Source organism: Triticum aestivum, chromosome 3B (genome assembly GCF_018294505.1).
Source record: "Triticum aestivum cultivar Chinese Spring chromosome 3B, IWGSC CS RefSeq v2.1, whole genome shotgun sequence".
NCBI classification, from domain to species: domain Eukaryota; kingdom Viridiplantae; phylum Streptophyta; class Magnoliopsida; order Poales; family Poaceae; genus Triticum; species Triticum aestivum.
The window spans coordinates 215,865,641-215,885,512 of NC_057801.1; positions in this window are offsets into that span (position 1 = coordinate 215,865,641).

Sequence of the window (19,872 nt, forward strand, 5' to 3'; positions counted from 1 at the left end):
CCCACCTCATCCGAGGTTTGGGTTTTCCTGTCCACCCCTTCCTTCAAAGTCTTCTATTCTTCTACGGGAGCCAGTTCCACCACTTTCCCGCCAACTCCATCCTCCATAATGCCTCGTACATTGTGTTTCGCGAGGCTTTCCTTCACAGCGAGTCACACTTGGACTTTGGCTCAAATTGTTCTGTGTCAAAACCACAGACCAATCACCACAAGATCACCGAGAGCGGGGCAACATGATAAGCAAGCTTCATAATGTCAAATGGCTACTAGGCAGGTTCATCTAAATTGTGAAACAATGGCAAGAGCAGTGGTTCTACATGGACGACGTGTCATTGGGGAATCAAGAGGGTGTTACCGCCTTCTCGGCAACACCCTTGAAGAGGCTGCACTGCTGGACCACCAAGAGACTGGACTGGGGGAACCAGGAGGAAGTCTGAGCACTCCAGGACTACGTGAAGGTCCTTATCGGCAATGGAGTCACCCTGGTGGAAGTGATCCACATCATGCTCCATGGCAGGGTCCAGCCCCTCTAGGCCCAAGCATCCCCTCTAGGCCCAAGCATCCCCTCTATGGAGGTTTGAGCTGAAGTTTTTTCAGGGGGAAGAACCTCAACCAAGGGGGACGACATTGGCTATTGCCGAGCATATCCACTAACCAAGGTATGTCAAGTACCCACTGTTAATTTGTGGTTTCAATTTTCTTTCTTACTCTTTGGTTGAGTGACTAAGTTTGTTACGCTTTAATTCACAGGGCGAGCGTACATTTGCCAGGTTGGTCAAATCATTAGCGCCTCAATGGGGGGATCCCGTGAGTGCCGATCTCGAGAAGCTGCTCACCGAGGACCCATATGTGGTCACGGTCAAGCCAAAGAAGACCAAGGCCTCCTAGGAGACCAAGGCAAGGGGCCAGACCATTCGGGAGAGCGCTCCCGAGTAACAAGTCTCGGATTCGGGCTCCATCTCCGAGCAACAGCAGGAGTCCAGCGAGGCCCCATCTACTCGAGGTGGGAATAGGGAACGGGCAATGTTAGGGGACGATGAGGCTTTGGCCTTCCCCCATGCTTCCAAGTGCCTCAGGAGAACCAGGGGGTCCACGGCGAGTCAGCCCTCGAAGCCTGTCGGGGAGATCAATTAAGACTCCTCCAAGGAGTCCTGGCCGCCCGGCCACCCTCGTCGCGTGCACCCTGATGCCTTCAGGTAAACTTTTAACAAGTACTTGGTTTTAATTAAGATGGCAATGCACGTTACAAATTCTTACTTCTTTCTTCTCACCTCCTTTTATAGGGAGTAGTGTGAATATCTAGCTGAGGATTACCCTGGTCTCCCCGTGAGCTCACTGGCTGTGAGCTCCTACGAGACCAAGGTCAATCCCTCCCTTGCACAAGCCGAGGCGGGAGAGGTCTAGTCCCAACCCCCTCTAGGGTCTTATGTCAGAGGAGGGATTAATACCTTCATGGTCAAGGACCAATACTTGTCCATGGGGAGCCAAGCAGAGGACAAGGGGAAGAAACTTCCCCCTGGCCATGGAGAGCCGACGATCATTCACCCGATATTCTAGCACACGTGGCCTCAGAGCCACACAATCATTAAGTGGCACTGCCTTCGCCTCTATTTGAGGATGGGGCGCCAAGGACATCACTTTTGTAGCTCGGCCATAGAGGATCCGAGCTGGCGGAGCGCCAATGGGTGGTGGAGGTGGCCTTAACAAGCCCTTCCATCCATGCCGACCACCGTGCCCTCATCGGTATGGTGCTTGATAACCCACAAGTATAGGGGATTGCCACAATCTTCGAGGGTAGTATTTCACCCAAATTTATTGATTCTACACAAGGGAAGCCAAAGAATATTTATGAGCCTTAGCAGTTGAGTTGTCAATTCAACCACACCCGGGAAATTATATTTCTGCAACAAAGTTTTTAGTAGCACAGTAGTACGATAGTTTTGATAGTAGCAATAGCAATAGCAATAGCAACATGAACAGTAATAGTAGCAACTTGTGATGACTGTAACGACAGTAGTAACGAAAGCAACTTAGCAAAAACCAACATGAGAAAAAGCGTAGGCATTGGATGGAAGATGGATATTTGTGTTGAATGATATTCATCATATAACAGTCACAACCTAGAGTGATACACAATAGTTCCAATTCATCAATGTAATGTAGGCATGCATTCCGTATATAGTCCATGCATTCCGTATATAGTCATATGTGCTTATAATAAGAACTTGCATGACATGTTTTGTCCTACCCTCCCGTGGTGGCGGGGTCTATAAGGAAACAAAGGGATATTAATGCCTCCTTTTAATAGAGAACTAGAGCATTAACACATGATGAATACATGAACTCGAATTACAGTCATCCCCGGAGAGTATCCCAATTATTGTCACTTTGGGGTCTATGGGTCAGAACAATAACAAGTGCATACAACTAGCAGATAGGATCAAGAACTCAAATATATTCATACATAGAGGGTTCATATATGAAATTATGGCACTCGGACCCTAGTGACAAGCATTAAGCATAGCAAAGTCATAACAACATCAATCTCACAACATAGTGGATACGAGGGATCGAGCCCTAACAAATTGACTCGATTACATGACAAATCTCATCCAACTCCATCACCGTCTAGCAAGCCTATGAAGGAATTACTCAATCCCGGTGGTGAGCATCATGGAATTGTTGATGGAGAAGGGTTGATGGTGACGATGGCGATGGATTCCACCCTTCGAAGCCTCGAACGGACTACCGATCAACCCTCCCGATTAAGAACAGGTGGTGGCGGTGGCTTCGTATAGTAAAATGCGACGATTCCTTCTCTCTGATTTTTTTCTCCATGAGAAGATACTTATGGAGTTGGACTTAGGGCAAACAAAGGCTCGTGGGACCAACAAGCTCATAGGGCGCCCCCTGAGCTTGTGGCTCCTAGGTGGCCCCCTCCAGTAGTTCTCTTCACCAATATTTTTTATATATTCTGGAAATATTCGATGTAAATTTTTAGCTCAATCGAAAGAGCTCGGCTTGAGGCTGAGCAGCTTAAGGCATCGGCGCAGGAAAGCGCCAGGCTACTCGCCAAGGAGTAGAAGACCCACAAGGTTGCTCAGGCGCGTCATTCGAGCTAATGCAGCGAAGGAAGAACTGCGACATGCTATAAAGATAATTTCTTGTGCGCCATATCTTCTGTAGTGTGTCTTCGTTCGTGAAGCGTTCGCCGAGCTGACGCAACTTTGGCATGTGTCAGGTACCTCAGATCTTTCATGGAGCATGGAGGAGTCCTGCTAGCACTTCCATGCGAGCACCGACCCGGCCGAGCTGAAGGCGTTCTAGCTGTAGTTCCAGGACTCAACGCGCCTGAGGTCTTCGGTGATAGGCTAAAGCAAGTGGTGGAGCTGCAGCGGGTGGCCAAGTGATGGTGTTCTGGACTAGGGGTGCACACCACGTCAGCTCGCCATTCATGGGTCGGCCCGAGGACCCACCCATGACTGAAAAATGGGTCTCACATGCCTTGGCCCTTGGCGTGATCAAGATGAAGATCTTTGAAGACTTTGCGTACACTTCAAGGCATATTTGAATGATCGGCATGTTTAACCCTAGATTGTAACTGCCCATGTGTAAATCCTAGACACCCCAGTACCTATATAAGCCAAGGGGTTTTAGCCGATAGAGGGGACTTGAAGGTTTAAGAGCTTAGAACTCATCTATACGATCTCGAGGTAGATCATACTATACCCTGCACCCCTCCACAATCAATATAGCAAAGAACAGGACATAGGGTTTTACCTCTTTGAGAGTGCCCGAACCTGGGTAAAACGTCGTGTCCTTATTTTTCCTATTTCCATCTTGCTTAGATCATCAACTTGGGACCCCCTACCTGAGATCTGCCAGTTTTAGCACCGACATTGGTGGCCCATGCAGGTCCCGTTGCCTGGTCATAGGAGCTCGACGTCGAATCTTCGGATCAGAGACAACATTGGCTGCGGGGATAACTTCATCCCCGGCCAGCCTTTTGCCTTTGGTAGCATCGTGTTGCACACTGACTCGACCGGTCAGTGCTACTTATTATTGTTGGGGAACATAGCAGAAATTCAAAATTTTCCTACGTGTCACCAAGATCTATCTATGGAGAGACCAGCAACGAGTAGAAAGAGAGGTACATCTACATACCCTTGTAGATCGCTAAGCGGAAGCGTTCAAGTGAACGGGGTTGATGGAGTCGTACTCGTCGTGATTCAAATCATCGATGATCAAGTGCCAAACGCACGGCACCTCCGCGTTCAACACACATACAGCCCGGTGACGTCTCCCAAGCCTTGATCCAGCAAGGAGAGAGGGAGAGGTTGAGGAAGACTCCATCCAGCAGCAGCACAACAGCGTGGTGGTGGTGGAGGAGCGTGGCAATCCTGCAGGGCTTCGCCAAGCACCGCGGGAGAGGAGGAGTACTTGTGAGAGGGGGAGGGCTGCACCAGAACTTCGTCTGTAGCTCCCATGCGCCTCCCCACTATATATAGGGGTGGAGGGGCTGGTTTCTTGCCCTCCAAGTCCATTGGGGCGTTGGCCAAGGTGGGAGGAAAGAAATCTCATTATTTCCTTCCCCACCGATTGTTATCCCCCCTTTTTAGGGATCTTGATCTTATCCCTTCGGGATATGATCTTATTCCTTCTAAGGGGGGATCTTGGTGCGCCTTGACCAGGGGTGTGGGGCCTTGCCCCCACTACCCACGTCCATGTGGGTCCCCCCATGCAGGTGGGACCCACTCCGGAACCTTCTAGAACCTTCCCGGTACAATACTGAAAAATCCCGAACATTTTCCGGTGGCCAAAATAGGACTTCCCATATATAAATCTTTACCTCCGGACCATTCCGGAACTCCTCGTGACGTCCGGGATCTCATCCGGGACTCCAAATAACATTCGGTAACCACATACAAACTTCCTTTATAACCCTAGCGTCATCGAACCTTAAGTGTGTAGACCCTACGGGTTCGGGAGACATGTAGACATGACCGAGACGTTCTCCGATCAATAACCAACAGCGGGATCTGGATACCCATGATGGCTCCCACATGTTCCACGATGATCTCATCGGATGAACCACGATGTCAAGGACTTAATCAATCCCGTATTCAATTCCCTTTGTCTATCGGTATGTTACTTGCCCGAGATTCGATCGTCGGTATCCAATACCTTGTTCAATCTCGTTACTGGCAAGTCACTTTACTCGTTCCGTAACACATCATCCCGTGATCAACTCCTTGGCCACATTGCGCATATGATGATGTCCTACCGAGTGGGCCCAGAGATACCTCTCCGTTTACACGGAGTGACAAATCCCAGTCTCGATCCGCATAAAACAATAGATACTTTCGGAGATACCTGTAGTGCACCTTTATAGTCACCCAGTTACGTTGTGACGTTTGATACACCCAAAGCACTCCTACGGTATCCAGGAGTTACACGCTCTCATGGTCGAAGGAAGAGATACTTGACATTGGCAAAGCTCTAGCAAATGAACTACACGATCTTTTGTGCTAGTCTTAGGATTGAGTCTTGTCCATCACATCATTCTCCTAATGATGTGATCCCATTATCAACGACATCCAATGTCCATAGCCAGGAAACCATGACTATCTGTTGATCACAACGAGCTAGTCAACTAGAGGCTCACTAGGGACATATTGTGGTCTGTATTCACACGTGTATTACGATTTCCGGATAATACAGTTATAGCATGAATAAAAGACAATTATCATGAACAAGGAAATATAATAATAATACTTTTATTATTGCCTCTAGGGCATATTTCCAACAGTCTCCCACTTGCACTAGAGTCAATAATCTAGCTCACATCGCCATGTGATTAACACTCACAGGTCACATCGCCATGTGACTAATACCCAAGAGTTTACTAGAGTCAGTAGTCTAGTTCACATCACTATGTGATTAACACTCAATGAGTTTTATGTTTGATCATGTTGCTTGTGAGAGAGGTTTTAGTCAACGGGTCTGAACCTTTCAGATCCGTGTGTGCTTTACAAATCTCTATGTCATCTCCTAGATGCAGCTACCACGCTCTATTTGGAGCTATTCCAAACAATTGTTCTACTTGGAGCTATTCTAAATTATTGCTCCATTATATGTATCCGGTCTCTCTACTCAGAGCTATCCGGATAGGTGTCAAGCTTGCATCGTCGTAACCTTTACGACGAACTCTTTTACCACCTCCATAATCGAGAAAATTCCTTAGTCCACTAGTTACTAAGGATAACTTTGACCGCTGTCCTGTGAGCCATTCTTGGATCACTCTTGTACCCCTTGACTGACTCATGGCAAGGCACACTTCAGGTGCGGTACACAGCATAGCATACTGAAGAGCCTACGTCTTAAGCATAGGGGACGACCTTCGTCCTTTCTCTCTATTCTGCCGTGGTCGAGCTTTAAGTCTTAACTTCGTACCTTACAACTCAGGCAAGAACTCCTTCTTTGACTGGTCCATCTTGAACACCTTCAAGATCATGTCAAGGTATGTGCTCATTTGAAAGTATTATTAAGCATTTTGATCTATCCTTATAGATCTTGATGCTCAATGTTCAAGTAGCTTAATCCAGGCTTTCCATTGAAAAACACTTTCAAAATAACCCTATATGCTTTCCAGAAATTCTACGTCATTTCTGATCAACAATATGTCAACAACATATACTCATCAGAAATTCTATAGTGCTCCCACTCACTTCTTTGGAAATACAAGTTTCTCATAAACTTTGTACAAACCCAAAATTTTTGATCATCATCAAAGCATACATTCCAACTCCGAGATGCTCACTCCAGTCCTTAGAAGGATTGCTGGAGCTTTGCATACTTATTAGCATCTTTCGGGATTGACAAAACCTTCCGGTTGTATCACATACAACCTTTCCTCATTAAAATCGTCGAGGAAACAATGTTTTGACATCCTATCTGCAAGATTTCATAAATAATGCAGTAATCGCTAATATAATTCCAACAGACTCTTAGCATCGCTACGAGTGAGAAAATCTCATCGTAGTCAACTCCTTGAACTTGTCGGAAAACATCTTAACGACAAGTCGAGCTTTCTTAATGGTGACATTTACCATCATTGTCCGTCTTCCTTTTGAAATCCATCTGTACTCATTAGCCTTACGACCATCGAGCCGTTCTGCCAAAGTCTACACTTTGTTTTCATACATGGATCCTCTCTCGGATTTTATGGCCTCAAGCCATTTATCAGAATCCGGGCCCACCATCGCTTCTCCATAGCTCGTAGGTTCATTGTTGTCTAGCAACATGACCTTTAAGACAGGATTACTGTACCACTCTAAAGTAGTACGTATCTTTGTCACCCTACGAGGTACGGCAGTGACTTGATCCGAAACTTCATGATCACTATCATAAGCTTCTACTTCAATTGGTGTAGGTGCCACGGGAACAACTTCCCGTGCCCTGATACACACTGGTTGAAGTGATGGTTCAATAACCATATCAAGTCTCCACCATCCTCCCACTCAACTTTTCGAGACAAACCTTTTCTCGAGAATGGACCTGATTCAAGAAACAATCCATATTGCTTTCGGATCTGAATTAGGAGGTATACCCAACTGTTTTGGGTGTCCTATGAAGATGCATTTTATCCGCTTTGGGTTCGAGCTTATCAATCCTGAAATTTTTTTCACATAAGCATCGCAGCCCCAAACCTTTAAGAAACGACAACTTAGGTTTCTCTAAACCATAATTCATAAGGTGTCATCTCAACGGAATTACGTGGTGCCCTATTTAAAGTGAATGTGGTTGTCTCTAATGCCTAACCCATGAATGATAGTGGTAATTCGATAAGAGACATCATGGTACGCACCATATCCAATAGGGTGCAACTATGATGTTCGGACACACCATCACATTATGGTGTTCCAGGCGGTATTAATTGCGAAACAATTTCCATAATGTCTTAATTGTGTGCCAAAACTCGTAACTCAGATATTCATCTCTATGATCATATCATAGACATTTTATCCTCTTGTCACAATGATCTGCTACTTCACTCTGAAATTACTTGAACCATTCAATAATTCAGACTTGTGTTTCATCAAGTAAATATACTCAACATTTACTCGAATCATCTGTGAAGTAAGAACATAATGATATTCACTGCATGCCTCAGCACTCATTCGACTGCACACATCAAAATGTGTTACTTCCAACAAGTTGCTATCTTGTTCCATCTTACTGAAAATGAGGCTTTTCAGTCATCTTGCCCATGTGGTATGATTTGCATATCTCAAGTGATTCAAAATCAAGTGAGTCCGAACGATCCATTTGCATGGAGTTTCTTCATGCATATACACCAATAGACATGGTTCGCATGTCTCAAACTTTTCAAAAACGAGTGAGTCCAAAGATCCATCAACATGGAGATTCTTCATGCGTTTTATACCATTATGACTTACATGGCAGTGCCACAAGTAAGTGGTACTATCATTACTATCTTATATCTTTTGGCATGAAAATGTGTATCACTACGACCGAGATTCAACAAACCATTCCTTTAGGTGCAAGACCATTGAAGGTATTATTCAAAAATAGAGTAACCATTATTCTCCTTAAATGAATAACCGTATTGCGATAGACATAATCCAATCACGTCTATGCTCAACGCAAACACCAATCTCGGTGGTAGAGGGAGCGTGCGATGCTTGATCATATCAACCTTGGAAACACTTCCAACATATATCGTCAGCTCACCTTTAGCTAGTCTCCGTTTATTCCGTAGCTTTTATTTCGAGTTACTAACACTTAGCAACCGAACCGGTATCCAATACCCTGGTGCTACTAGGAGTACTAGTAAAGTACACATTAACATAATGTATATCCAATATACTTCTATCGACCTTGCCAGCCTTCTCATCTACCAAGTATCTAGGGTAATGCTGCTCCAGTGGTTGTTCCCCTTATTACAGAAGCACTTAGTCTCGGGTTTGGGTTCAACCTTGGGTTTCTTCACTAGAGCAGCAGCTGAATTGCCGTTTCATGAAGTATCCCTTTGTTCCCTTGCCCTTCTTGAAACTAGTGGTTTCACCAACCATCAACAATTGATGCTCCTTCTTGATTTCTACTTTCGCGGTGTCAAACATCATGAATATTTCAAGGATCATCATATCTATCCCTGATATGTTATAGTTAATCACGAAGCTCTAGCAGCTTGGTGGCAATGACTTTGGGGAAACATCACTATCTCATCTGGAGGATCAACTCCCACTCGATTCAAGTGATTGTTGTGCTCAGACAATCTGAGCACAAGCTCAACGATTGAGCTTTTCTCCCTTAGTTTGCAGGCTAAGAAAATCGTCGGAGGTCTTATACCTCTTGACGTGGGCACGAGCCTGAAATCCCAATTTCAGCCCTCGAAACATCTCATATGTTCCGCGACGTTTCGAAAATGTCTTTGGTGCCTCTACTTAAACCATTTAATTTAACTATCACGTAGTTATCAAAACGTGTATGTCCGATGTTCGCAACATCGACAAACGACGTTGGGGTTCAGCACACTGAGCGGTGCATTAAGGACATAAGCTTTCTACTGATCGCATAATCGCTACTATCAACTTTCAACTATATTTTCTCTAGGAACATATCTAAACAGTGGAACTAAAGCGCGAGCTTACGACATAATTTGCAAAAGGTCTTTTGACTATGTTCAGGATAATTAAGTTCATCTTATGAACTCCCACTCAGATAGACATCCCTCTGGTCATCTAAGTGATTACATGATCCGAGTCAACTAGGCCGTGTCCGATCATCACGTGAGACGGACTAGTCATCATCGGTGAACATCTTCATGTTGATCGTATCTGCTATACGACTCATGCTCGACCTTTCGGTCTCCGTGTTCCGAGGCCATGTCTGCACATGCTAGGCTCGTCAAGTTAACCCTAAGTGTTTTCGCTGTGTAAAACTGTCTTACACCCGTTGTATGTGAACGTAAGAATCCATCACACCCGATCATCACGTGGTGCTTAGAAGCGACGAACTGTAGCAATGGTGCACAGTTAGGGGAGAACACTTCTTGAAATTTTGTAAGGGATCATCTTATTTACTACCGTCGTCCTAAGTAAACAAGATGCATAAACATGATAAACATCACATGCAATCAAATAGTGACATGATATGGCCAATATCATTTTGCTCCTTTTGATCTCCATCTTCGGGGCTCCGTGATCATCATCGTCACCGGCATGACACCATGATCTCCATCATCATGATCTCCATCATTGTGTCTTCATGAAGTTGTCTCGCCAACTATTAATTCTACTACTATGGCTACCGGTTAGCAATAAAGTAAAGTAATTACATGGCGTTGTTCAATGACACGCAAGTCATACAATAAATAAAGACAACTCCTATGGCTCCTGCCGGTTGACATACTCATCGACATGCAAGTCGTGAATCCTATTACAAGAACATGATCAATCTCATACATCACATATCATTCATCACATTCTTCTTGGCCATATCACATCACAAAGCATACCCTGCAAAAACAAGTTAGACGTCCTCTAATTGTTGTTGCATGTTTTACGTGACTGCTATGGGTTTCTAGCAAGAACGTTTCTTACCTACGCAAAACCACAACGTGATATGCCAATTGCTATTTACCCTTCATAAGGACCCTTTTCATCGAATCCGTTCCGACTAAAGTGGGAGAGACTGGCACCCGCTAGCCACCTTATGCACCAAGTGCATGTCAATCGGTGGAACCTGTCTCACGTAAGAGTACGTGTAAGGTTGGTCCGGGCCGCTTCATCCCACAATACCGTCGAAACAAGATTGGACTAGTAACGGTAAGCATATTGAACAACATCAACGCCCACAACTACTTTGTGTTCTACTCGTGCAAAGAATCTACGCAATAGACCTAGCTCATGATGCCACTGTTGGGGAACGTAGCAGAAATTCAAAATTTTCCTACGTGTCACCAAGATCTATCTATGGAGAGACCAGCAACGAGTAGAAAGAGAGGTACATCTACATACCATTGTAGATCGCTAAGCGGAAGCGTTCAAGTGAATGGGGTTGATGGAGTCGTACTCGTTGTGATTCAAATCATCGATGATCAAGTGCCGAACGCACGGCACCTCCGCGTTCAACACACATATAGCCCGGTGACGTCTCCCAAGCCTTGATCCAGCAAGGAGAGAGGGAGAGGTTGAGGAAGACTCCATCCAGCAGTAGCACAACGGCGTGGTGGTGGTGGAGGAGCGTGGCAATCCTGCAGGGCTTCGCCAAGCACCGCGGGAGAGGAGGAGTACTTGTGAGAGGGGGAGGGCTGCACCAGAACTTCGTCTGTAGCTCCCATGCGCCTCCCCACTATATATAGGGGTGGAGGGGCCGGTTTCTTGCCCTCCAAGTCCATTGGGGCGTTGGCCAAGGTGGGAGGAAAGAAATCTCATTATTTCCTTCCCCACCGATTGTTATCCCCCCTTTTTAGGGATCTTGATCTTATCCCTTCGGGATATGATCTTATTCCTTCTAAGGGGGGATCTTGGTGCGCCTTGACCAGGGGTGTGGGGCCTTGCCCCCACTACCCACGTCCATGTGGGTCCCTCCATGCAGGTGGGCCCCACTCCGGAACCTTCTAGAACCTTCCCGATACAATACCGAAAAATCCCGAACATTTTCCGGTGGCCAAAATAGGACTTCCCATATATAAATCTTTACCTCCGGACCATTCCGGAACTCCTCGTGACGTCCGGGATCTCATCCGGGACTCCGAATAACATTCGGTAACCACATACAAACTTCCTTTATAACCCTAGCGTCATCGAACCTTAAGTGTGTAGACCCTACGGGTTCGGGAGACATGTAGACATGACCGAGACGTTCTCCGGTCAATAACCAACAGCGGGATCTGGATACCCATGATGGCTCCCACATGTTCCACGATGATCTCATCGGATGAACCACGATGTCAAGGACTTAATCAATCCCATATTCAATTCCCTTTGTCTATCGGTATGTTACTTGCCCGAGATTCGATCGTCGGTATCCAATACCTTGTTCAATCTCGTTACCGGCAAGTCACTTTACTCGTTCCGTAACACATCATCCCGTGATCAACTCCTTGGTCACATTGCGCATATGATGATGTCCTACCGAGTGGGCCCAAAGATACCTCTCCGTTTACACGGAGTGACAAATCCCAGTCTCGATCCGCATAAAACAATAGATACTTTCAGAGATACCTGTAGTGCACCTTTATAGTCACCCAGTTACGTTGTGACGTTTGATACACCCAAAGCACTCCTACGGTATCCAGGAGTTACACGCTCTCATGGTCGAAGGAAGAGATACTTGACATTGGCAAAGCTCTAGCAAATGAACTACACGATCTTTTGTGCTAGTCTTAGGATTGGGTCTTGTCCATCACATCATTCTCCTAATGATGTGATCCCGTTATCAACGACATCCAATGTCCATAGCCAGGAAACCATGACTATCTGTTGATCACAACGAGCTAGTCAACTAGAGGCTCACTAGGGACATATTGTGGTCTATGTATTCACACGTGTATTACGATTTCCGGATAATACAGTTATAGCATGAATAAAAGACAATTATCATGAACAAGGAAATATAATAATAATACTTTTATTATTGCCTCTAGGGCATATTTCCAACAATTATATGCGTTGAGATTTTCCCAGAGAGGAAGGGTGATGTAGTACAGTAGTAGATAGTTTTCCCTTAGTTAGGAACCAAGGTTATCGAACCAGTAGGAGAGTCATGCAGACAAACGTCAACAGTACCTACACACACAACAAATACTTGAACCCAATGCGGGAAAGAGGTTGTATATCCCCTTGTACTCGTTAATTGCAAGGATTAATTCTGTAGTTGATAGATAGATAAATTGCAAATAAAAATAAAAGTAAATAAATTGCAGCAACTATTTTTAGGGTTTGAGTAAACATAAAGTGAATGGACATGGGGTCCATAGCATTCACTAGAGGCATCTCTCTCATGAGCATAGCAACGATGGATAAAATTACTATTGGGCAATTGATAGAAAAGCGCATAATTATGATGTTATTCATGCCATGATCGATATATAGGCATTACGTGTTACGTCTGAGACAAGTAGACCGAAATCCATCTGCATCTACTACTATTACTCCACACCTCGACCGCTATACAACATGCATCTTGAGGTATTAAGTTCATAACAAACAGAGTAATGCTTGAAGCATGATGACATAATGTAGATAAAGCAAGACCAAATAATATGTTCGAGCCCCATTGTTTTACCCTTTGTAGCAAAATTACAAATACGTGCCTCGCTACTCCTCCTGTCATAGAGTGAGGACACAACAAGATTGAACCTAGTACCAAGCACCTCTCCCACTGAAGATAAATCAACCTACGTAGCCAAAATAGGTAGATAGATCGGAAGAAATACAAGGCTACACAAATCACACATAATAAAGTTTAGAAAAGACTCAAATACTTTCAATGAATAATCAGATCATAGACCCACAATTCATCGGATCCCAGCAAACACACCGCAAAAGATTACACGGGTTGATCTCAAATGAGAACATGGTATTTAAGATCCTGCTATGGACCCATAACTCCTGCCGGAACTACTCACGCATCATGGGGATGGCAACAAGGTTGATGTAGAAGCCCTCCGTGATGGATTCTCCCTCCGGCAGAGCACATGCGAAGGCCTCCAGATGGGATAGCAGAAGAACAGAGACTTGCGGCAGAGGAATAATTGTTTCGGGTCTCGCCCTAGGGGTTTCTGGATTAATGGGAATTTATAGCGCTAGAATCAAGTCAAGAGGACCTTCGTGGGGCCCACAAGCTCAGGATGTGCCCCCTGTGAGCTTGTGGCCCTCTCATGGCTCTTCTGGCCACCCCCTGAAGCATCCAGGGTCTCTTCTGGTCTAGAAAAAATCATTGTAAAATTTCATCGTGTTTGGACTTCGTTTGGTATGCTTTTCTATGAAACAAAGAAATGTGCAAAAAGAGGAACATGCGCTAGGTTAATAGGTTAGTTCCAAAAAATGGTATAAAATAGCATATACAACATACAAGATTGATAATGTAATAACATGAAAACATAAAAAATTATAGATATGTCGGAGACGTATCAACATCCCCAAGCTTAATTCCGGCTCGTCCTCGAGTAGGCATATGACAAAAAAAGTTGCTATTGAATGCTATCTAACATGTCTTATCATGTAATTCTTTTGGATATGAATGTAGAGAAACGATGACTTAATAGATATCAAAACAATAATATAGAAGAATACTAGAAAATAATCATTACTTTTCAAAATAACACCGCTAAAGAACGTCATCCCTGCTCATTTAATCATGTAAGCATGACATAACTCGGTCTTCCTAACACAAAGTGTAAATCGTGGACATCTCGGTGCCAAACCAATCAATTGTATCATACTTTTTCTTGCTTTATATTTTTCAACTCCACTCAATACGTAAGTGTGAGCCATGTACTTAGCACTTTGGATGACATAGAGAATGATGGTAGGGGTTTATACGAGAAGACAAAAATTTGAGAAAGTCTCGCATCAACTCGACGGATCATTAGGCAATGGAGATGCCTTTCAATTGATATCGACGCGAGGAGTAGGGATTGCCATGTAATAGATGCACTAGAGCTATAAGTGTATGAAAGCTCTCTACTGAAACTAAGTGGGTGTGCATCCAACATACTTGCTCATGAAGACCTCGAGCATTTGAGGAAGGTCATCATCAGAATATGCAAGTCAAGTTCTATAATGTAAAAATTCCCGCTAGTATATGAAAGTGACAAATCATGGACTCTCTATATGAAGAACATGGTGCTACTTTGAAGCACAAGTGTGGTAAAGGATAGTAGTGCTCCCCCTCTCTTTTTCTCTCATTTTTAGAATAATATCATGAACCTCATCCCCACTTTTTCGAGGACTCATTAGTCTCCATCATTCTTTTCCTCATAGGTAGGGCCACCACTCTAATAATAATGATGATCATCACACTTCTATTTACTTACAACTCAATAGAACTGGAAGAATATGACTCTATATGGATGCCTCTAATAGTGTACTAGGATGTACAATGATCTAGCATAACATGCATAACAATGATGAATGGTGGTTGTGCCACAAATATCATGTCAGCTCTATATGATCATGCAAAGCAAAAAGACAATGAATGCTCAAGTCATGTGAATAGCAACGGTGGAAGTTGCATGTCAATATATCTCGGAATGGCTATGGAAATTCCATGATAGGTAGGTATGGTGGCTGTCTTGAGGAAGGATAAAAGAAGGCCTATGTGTTGTAGAGCATGTCATATCACAGGATTTGGATGCACCAGCAAAGTTTGCGCCAAGTCTCGAGATGAGAACGGGAAATGCACGGTACAGAAGAGGGTAGCAAAATATGGATAGGTGGAAGTCCTTCCATCCACAAACTCACATTAGTCATAAAGAACTCGAATACTTATTGTGATGGTTTATTAGCCCTCGAAGCAAAGTACTACCCGCATTACCCTAGGGGGGAGGTTGGAGAAGTTAACTATTGTGCGCCCCCAATCCGGGCAACACAAAGGTGTCAATCCAGGATAAATCATGCTCCAAATTCTTGGTCATGCCACGACCGACACTTTAATGAATGAGTGAATCACAAACCTTAACACCGATATTTTTACTAACTAATTTTTATGGACTAGTAATCTTCCATAATATAACTTCCATATCGTTTATCATAGGCAACTCATTTAGTGATCTACATCAAAGTTTTTATTATACCACTCTTGTATACCTATCATTTTTAGACCAAACATATAGCTCGTGTAAATTACCACTTCCTATTTAACTCTCAAAAAGATATAAGTGAAGCATGAGAGTGGAATTGGTTTCTACAAAATATAGCTACCACCGTGCTCTAAAGATATAAGTGAAGCACATGAGCAAAACTACCTTTACTCAAAAGATATAAGTGAAGCATAATGAGCATTCTAACAAATTCCAATGAACACGTGTCTCTCATAATAGGTGTGTACAACAAACAATGATTGTGGAAAATGTTGGAAATATGCCCTAGAGGCAAAAATAAAATGGTTATTATCATATTTCTCGTTCATGATAAATGTTTATTATTCATGCTAGAATTGTATTGACCGGAAACATAGATACATGTGTGAATACATAAACAACACTGTGTCCCTAGTAGGCCTCTACCAGACTAGCTCGTTGATTAAAGATGGTTAAGGTTTCCTGACCATAGACATGAGTTTTCAATTGATAATGGGATTACATCATTAGGAGAATGATGTGATGGACAAGACCCAATCGTAACCTTATCATATGTTCGTATCACTTAAGTTTATTGCTACAATTTCTTCATGTCAAGTATCTATTCCTAAGACCATGAGATCATGCAACTCCCGGATACCGGAGGGATACCTTGTGTGCTATCAAACATCACTTCAAAACCGGGTGATCATAAAGATGCTCTATAGGTATCTTCAAAGGTGTCTGTTGGGTTGGCATGGTCGAGACTGGGATTTGTCACTCCGTATAACGGGGAGATATCTCTAGGCCCTCTCGGTAATACAACAACATAAAGAGCTTGCAAGCAATGCGGCTAATGAGTTAGTCATGGATCTTGTATTACGGAACGTGTAAAGAGACTTTCTGGTAACGAGATTGAATTAGGTATGGAGATACCGACGATCGAATCTCGGGCAAGTAACATATCGCTGGACATAGGGAATTGCATACGGGATTAAATGAATCCTTGACATCGTGGTTCAACCGATGAAGACCTTCGTGGAATATGTAGGAACTAATATTGGCATCCAGGTCCCACTATTGGTTATTGACCGGAGAGGTGTCTTAGTCATATCTACATGATTCCTGAACCCATAGGGTCGCACGCTTAACGTTGGATGATGCTAGAATAGAATTGGGATATTTGTAGTGGTGATCGAAAGTTGTTCGGAGTCTTGGATGAGATCCCGGACATCACGAGGTGCTCCGGAATAGTTCAAAGGTAAAACTTTATATATGAAAGTCATTTTTTGGGATTCCTAAAAAAGTAGTTTTTTTGGTATTGTACCGGGAAGATTCCAAAAGCTTCCGCAGGATTCCGGAGGGATCCGTAAGTCCACAAGTGGGTCCACCATGTCCTGAGGACCAGCATGGGATAAGGGTAGGCTTCTTGGCCACTTTGGGCTAGGCACACCAGCCCTAAAGACCCATGCGGCCAAGGGGGAAAGAGTCCCAATTTCGTATGGCAGAAGGTGAGTAGGAGTCCAACTCTTCCCCCATTGGTGCGCGAGCCATATGGGGTGGAGGGGCTAGACTCCTAGCCCTCCCACACATATAAATAAAGGGGAAGGGGTGCATCAAAGCCCCCAACATGTTGGACTTGGCTCCTGCCCCCTTTCCCCCTCCAGGCATAATCCTTGTCCCCGGTTTTTCGCTTAGCGAAGTGCTGCCGAAATTCTACCACTAGCACCACCATCATCACCATGCGATCGTGCTGGTTGTGATACCATCTACATCACTTCCCTCGCTTGCTGGATCAAGGAGTTGGAGACATCACCGAGCTACACATGTGCTAAACACGGAGGTGTCGTCCGTTCGGCGCTAGATCGGTTTGGATTGTGATCGGATCGCGAAGGGTACAACTACACCAACTGCATTTTATACGCTTTCATTTTCGGTCTACATGAGTATGTAGACAGACTCCCCTCTTGTTGATATGCATCTCCTAGATTAGATCTTGGGTGTGCATAGGATTTTTTTTTGATTTTCATGCAAATTCCCCATCAGTGGCATCATGAGCTAGGTTAATGTGTAGATGTATATGCACGAGTAGAACACAAAGAAGTTATGGGCGTTGATGTTCAGATTGCTTACCTCTGTTTTTCTTATTTGGATTTGTTGGTATTGTGGGATGAAGCAGCTTGGACCAACCTTACTTGTCCTCGCACAAGAGACCGGTTCCATCGATAGACATGCAACTTGTATTGCATAAGGTGGCTGGTGGGTGTCTGTCTCTCCGACTTTAGTTGGATTCGATTTGACATTAGCTGTCCTTGTAGAAGGTTAAAAGGCAACTTAAATATCACCATTGTAGCTTTGCGTAGAACGGTTCTTGCTAGTTGCCCATAGCAGCCACGTATAATTTGCAACAACAAAGTAGATGACGTCTAACTTGTTTTTGTAGGGCATGTTGTGATGTGGTATGGCCAAAACATGATGTGATATATGTTGATGTATGAGATGATCATGTTTTGTAATAGGGTCATGACTTGCATGTCGATGAGTACGGCAACCAGCAGGAGCCACAGGGTTGTCTTTAATTTATTGTATGACCTGCGTGTCAATCATTAAACACCATGTAATTGCTTTACTTTACTGCTACGCGTTAGCAATAGTTGTAGAAGCAATAGTTGGCGGAGACAACCACGTGACTACATGATGATGGAGATCATGGTGTCATGTCGGTGATGATGGAGATCATGCCGGTGCTTTGGAGATGGAGATCAAAAGCACGAGATGATAATGGCCATATCATGTGAGATATATATTGATTGCATGTGATGTTTATCCTTTTGATGCATCTTACTTTGCTTAGGACGATGATAGCATTATAAGATGATCCCTTCACATAATTGTAAGATAAAAAGTGTTCTCCCTAAGTATGCAGCATTGCAAAAGTTCATCGCATCGAAGCACCTCGGGATGATCAGGTGTGATACACTTTACGTTCGCATACAACGGGTGTAAGCCAGTTTTTCACATGCAAAATACTTGGGTTAAACTTGACGAGCCTAGCATGTACAGACATGGCCTCGAAACACGGAGGACCAAAAGGTCAAACATGAGTCATATAGTAGATATGATCAACATGGAGATGTTCACCATTGATGTCGACCTCGTCTCACATGATGATCAGACATGGGTAGTTGATTTAGATCATGTAACACTTAGACAACTTGAGGGATGTTTATTTAAGTGCAAGTTATTTAGTAATTTGATTAACATAACCAATTATCATGAACTTAGTCTAATTGTCTTTGCAAATTAATGTTGTAGATCAATGGCTCGCGCTGTAGCTCCCCTGAGTTTTAATGTGTTCCTAGAGAAAGAAAAGTTGAAAGATGATGGAAGCAGCTATACGGACTGGGTCCGTAATTTGAGGATTATCCTCACCTCTGCATAGAAAGTATATGTCCTCGATGTACTGCTTGGTGATGCACCCCCTCAAGAGTCGCTTGCAGATGTTATGAATGTCTGGCAGGATGTTCTGATGACTACTCAATAGTTTAGTCTGCCATGCTTTATGGCTTAGAACCGGGGCTCCAAAGACATTTTGAGCACCACAGAGCATATGAGTTGTTCCAAGAGCTGAAATTGGTATTTCAGGCTCATGCCCGGGTCGAGAGGTATGAAGCCTCCAACAAGTTCTTTAGCTGTAAGATGGAAGAGAATAGCTCTGTTAGCGAGCATGTAGTCAAAATGCATGGGTACTTCAACCGCTTGAATCAGTTGGGAGTTAATCTCCCAGACGAAGTAGAGATTGACAAGGTTCTTCAGTCACTGCCACTAAGCTACAAAGGCTTTGTGATGAACAAAAGTGAATGCTTAAAGCCGCAGAAGTCGATCCCGGAGCTCTTCGCGATGCTTAAAGCCACAGAAGTAGAAATCAAGAGAAGGGCATCAAGTGTTGATGGTTAATAAGACCACTAGTTTCAAAAAGAAAGGCAAGGGAAAGAAAGGAAACTTCAAGAAGAATGGCAAGCCAGTTGCCGCTCCCATGAAGAAGCCAAGGCTGGACTCAAA